Source organism: Colias croceus, chromosome 11 (assembly GCF_905220415.1).
Source record: "Colias croceus chromosome 11, ilColCroc2.1".
NCBI lineage: Eukaryota > Metazoa > Arthropoda > Insecta > Lepidoptera > Pieridae > Colias > Colias croceus.
This window is the reverse complement of record NC_059547.1, coordinates 4,803,052-4,808,637: the sequence shown is the minus strand read 5'-3', so window position 1 is coordinate 4,808,637 and position 5,586 is coordinate 4,803,052.

Here is a 5,586-nt window from a genome sequence, read left to right as displayed (position 1 = left end):
CTGAAAAATATGGCAGCCTTTATAAAAATGAATTTTATAAAGCAGGATTTGCATTTACCCTGTTGCATTCGTGTAATAAAAAGAAGCACAGAAAAACACAAGAGCAATTATTTTTCTAGTGCAGAAGGATCACGAATCACCTTGCTACACAATTTGTGGCAGTCACGCGATCTAAGCTTTTTGTTTCTTTATAAAGAAAATTAAAACAATTCCTCAGAATAAATACACTGTTTCAAAATCATTAGTTGCCAGAAAAAACATTACACATTTTTTTACCGATCCGATTGATTTATTGTTAGTAAGTTATCAAATTTTCGTGGCAGAGCATAGTAAAGTACGTGACTGGTTTACATCACTTTTTCCTGAACAGGGGTGAATGAAGGCCACCAATATTTTTACCTTCATCTTTGTTTAACAAGGAAACGTTACGCTCGCTGTATCATAAATGCACGCTCCAAAAACTGTGGGACGGACGTGTCTCTACGCTTACACTTACGTCATAGAGAATTCTTTTAAGTTTCAACTGCAAGTATCTCGACTGCAGTAACGTGATGTTAGAACCAAACGCTGTATGTGACGAGAATCTGCAATGGTTAGGGAGCCAGGTGCAAATTTGGTTAATTATTTCCTCTCAAGAGATAATTCGTCAGACGCATCAGAGTATAGTATTATAAAGCCTCGTGAACGTCAGCTGGCGCTCGGTTGGGGGGATGAGCGGTTGTAGCCTCCCGCGCACGTAGGAAAAAAAAAATACATTCATTCATTTCCTCTCAGCTAAAAATTTGTCAAATTGTAGCTAACCCAATATCGCAACGAAAAAAAATAATCAGCTGGTTACAACATGGTGTATTATACGTCAGCTGGTGTCTCGAACATGAAAAAAATAAAATTATTTTCCGTGATTTCCTCTCAAACAAAAATTTACCTGATGATAGCTTATATGTAACTGTGGATATATATATAGGTCAGCTGGCTGTATCTTGGTGGAAAAACCGTCAGCTGATACTTTGAAAGTTATTACATAGGAGTTAGACAGAAGCATCTATTGCCAATTTATATGCATCAACTGACTAGGTTTTCCTCGAATTATTGCTAGCTGATTTTTTTTATTTATCGCATCAGTATATTAACAATCAGCTCACAAATTTTCATCTGCGATGGAATGACGTATCTTTAATTATTATCGTTATTTTTAAAAATTCAAGCAACACACGCTAGCATAATATAGACAGTAATAAGGTACGCTTGGAGGTGGTTAGTTGTGCATGATCGGGGTACTACGTACATTCAGCCACATCGGTAAACATGTTTTTACAAACATTGTAAACTGCATTTAAAAATAACTATCATATCATCAAATTCACATAATTACCTAAAAGTGTAACAAATATGAAATAACCCACTAAAAACATTAGTTAACTATAATTATTAAAAAAATAATAGTTATTATATAATTAATAAAGTTATTACTTATCTTTTACGGGGACCTATGTTGATGGAATTCCACGTACCTCGATGATTTTGTTAATGTCTCATTATATTCGAGACACCAGCTGACGTATAATACACCATGCTGTAACCAGCTGATTATTATTTTTCGTTGAGATATTGGGTTAGCTACAATTTGACAAATTTTTAGCTGAGAGGAAATGAATGAATATACTTTTTTTTCTTACGTGCGTGGGAGGCTACAACCGCTCACCCCCCCAACCGAGCTCCAGCTGACGTTCACGAGGCTTCATAATATTATACTTTGATGCATTTTACTAATTACCGCTTGAGAGGAACTTGGTCATAAAATCTGCTTCTGGCTCCCGGACCACAATGTATTAGTGTCAGTCGTAGTCAAGAGACGCTTTAAAATTGGAACCAATCTTATTTCCTTGCATATTTATTAAAATTTATTTAACTCAGTCTACTTAAGAAGAGAAAGGCTTATAACTGATACAGAGGTATAGTTATTGCACAATAATGCGGATAATAATATAAAAATTAAGTGTAGATATAATTAAAAATAAAATGCTTTTATTTTCCAGTACCAATACTAAACTAAATACCTTTGTATCTTTACAATAACACAAGAACATAAAGATGATAGGCCTGTCTAATTCTATCTATAAATTTATCCCAAAACTATAATTGTTTGAAAGTGTAATAGTCCCAAACGTCCAGCCATGTAGCCATTTTCACAAATATCCTAATTTGTTTCAGTAAAAAGAACTTTGAAATTCACTCAATGATTTTGTAAACAAATGACGATTGACTTGTACATACAAATCGCATTGAATCCGAATTGACGTGCAAATTTATATTAGTCGATTTGTGTTCCGAATTTTCCAATTGCACACTAAATTTGTCAAGAAATGATTGCCAGTAATGGATCTGCCATCCTTTGTCTCATTTGTATGAGAATTTTATTCATACACCTAATATTGTTTCCGTCTGAATTGAAATATTTCCAATAACTCCAAGTCCATTTTTCGATTTCGTTTCGTGTCGTAACGATATTCATTTGAATAACTCATGTGATTTTTCGTCCTACTAAATTTCCATCTACGAAACGGCTTCAGTGAAATTATCAACGAATTTGTCAACCGCGAAATAATAATGTAACGATGTTTCCATTATTCAAATTACTTAGACAGAAGTGATAATTGTCCATTATAAATTGAAATGAATATTTAGGTTATTTCATGGACTATAATTATTTCAACACATATTTTATGTTTTGTGTAGTATGAATTCGTTTATTCACATTTGCTAAGAAATAATTAATTTTATTACAATGTATTAATTAAACAAAGAATAACACCGGTGATATTTGCCCAATCTATTGAAGTATTTTGGCAAAGCTCTTCCGCCTTATTCAAGAGCTTAAAGGACACTTAGTGGAATTACAAATTTAACACCACCGTGAAATGTTATCCTTAGAAGTTACTGTGTTGAACTTCTGCTTACGTCAGCAAGTTAAACCGTGTTATGAAAACCTGTCTTAAACGCTTTTGACGAAGGAACATTTTAATGATTGAATACGCAGTCCAAATTAAGGTGAATGTGGTTTACTGCTAATGGAACTTGTAAAAACATATATATAAAGATAACAAACGCCTTTATAAAAATACTTAAGAAGGGATGATAATCTGTGTAGCGTTAAGTTTACATTATGCATTATACACTGCATATTAAATGTTCCCAGTGTTAATCCCATAGCGTTAATTGTTCTGCACTAACAACTTAGCTTAATAGTTTAATTATTAAAGACATATAATCGACTTATAATATGCAAGAAAACTTGAATAATAATTGAGCATTTTAACCATTTCAATAAAACAAGTGATTCCAATTTAGGAACTTTTTATTCTGTCGCACGATTCGAATAAACTGCGTATAAAAACGGATTGTGAACCTTTTCATCGACTCAAGTGGCACGTCTTGTTTTAAAATAAAACCATGTAATGCTCATTAACTTTTATACTAGAGGATAAAGTACCCTCGTATGGCAAATGGAGCATAATCATCCGTGCATTTGATCGTTTCTTCATATTATGAATGCTAGCAACTATGTTAAAAGGAAAGTTTTTATACCTACGCTATGTGTGGGAAAAAGGACTGTGCTAGAGTTAAGGGTCATTAGTTTTGAGCCTTTGCATTTGCGTAGGCTGTTGTTGTGAAAGATGAGTTGCAGTAAAGTATATGCGATGAATATAAGCATGAATACAAGCACCGAGATCCAATTTTAATTTATCAATAGTCGCTCCTTTTCATGTATCAATTCATATAGATATATCTTCGCTGTAATGAAAATCTATTTCGGGCTATTATAAGGTCGTCTGCGTTTATAAATGTAATGGTTTCATTACATTTCAGATATCTATATAAAAATGAAATTAACTTATTTTCTTATAAGAAGGTCGAGCCAGATTGTATTCAGAATAATCCAATCAGTGTTAAATAATCTTTATTATATTATCTAATCAAATACGAAGCAAATTAACGATAAAAGGTTAACAAAGGATCTGAGGTTCGAAGGCGCTTACTAAGGGCTCTTTTCCATTTAATAAATATACAGTTATCCGGGTTCGCCCTTGCTGAGTAAATACAGAAATTGCCGATCATACGCTGAGAGACGGACGCATCTGGCGTTTGCTGGATTATGTTGGTGAAATTCAATAATCTTTACAGTACCATCTGAGGAGATAGCTATACTTTTTTGATAGTAAAACTTGGAGTTCAGCGGTTACCGTATGATCACTATGTTATTGAGTTAACTTTCGCTATCTTGGTCCATATTTGTTTTGACGTTAAGTATAAGAATACATACATTATGAACTTCTTGGTTGACTGCTTAGGAGGTTGGGTTTTTAACTGCCATGAAACAATATAATAGACATTAAGAAATATTGATTGACTTAGGAGGGAATGATTTACTTTTATTACCGCTACTAAGTTTTCTTGACATACATTTTTAAATACTTATAATTAAAATCTCTAATACATAGCTTCCCGAAAAGTAACAAAGTGTCATACAATTATCATTTTCACGAAAAAGACGTTACATTACTCGTCCATTTTTCATAATAAACCACCATCACGTTAATTGTAATTGTGTACAAGGTTCGTCCGTGTCAATTCTTTTCAGTGACTCGGCATATTCCTGCAATATGACGTACCTACAATGTTCCACAAAATCTCCTTTCATGTATGCGAGGTGAACGTTTACATCGCAAATAGCAGTTTGATCGACACAAGAATTGAACCCGAGAACAGTATAGTAATTGTCAATCAAATATCAATCCCGTAAGGTTTGAAATCTACAACTCGGTTAAGAGAAATCTGGAACCAATCGAATGAAACACTGTCCATATTTTGTAACGTGCGAAATTTGACGCAAAACGTGGTAAGTGAAGGTGCATTTGTAATTTAATACACACGTATACATATAGTGTTTAGTCTTATATAAGTAGACTTACTGCACTGGGTTGGCCCGGGATAAAACATGTAAAATATACATGTACCTAACTAAGCTGTATTTACAAAAACTGAGCAATTTATGAGTTTAAATTAACAAACGACATGTACTCTTCTCTCACGCAAATATAGTAAATAATTATTAGCGTCCATAAGATGGATAGTGTTGCAATCATAAAAATACACCAAACTTTGCCAACATTTAAATATACACCTATTAAAAAAATGTAAAAATACCTGAATTATATTCTGCGAATAGATTGAATTCGGTAAAGTAAACTACAAGTTATAATACCTACACGAGCGTAAAATGTGTACAGCGGTAGATGTTGTCTATGAATTTAGTCTGAGAAATTAAACAAAAACCTCATTTCACTCCTACTCAGAACTAAATAGTAAACATTATTAAATGTAAATGAATTTGTTTCGACACTAATAAATCTAAAACAATAATCTAAATATAGCTCTACAATATTCCTACAAAGGTAATGGGCATTATGATAGAATAACGTGAGAATAGATATGATAGAATATTTTATCTGATACTGAACTAAAAACAAAAACATAGCCTATTATAATTAGACAAAACTCAAAATAAATAAACTGTATTATTTTCCT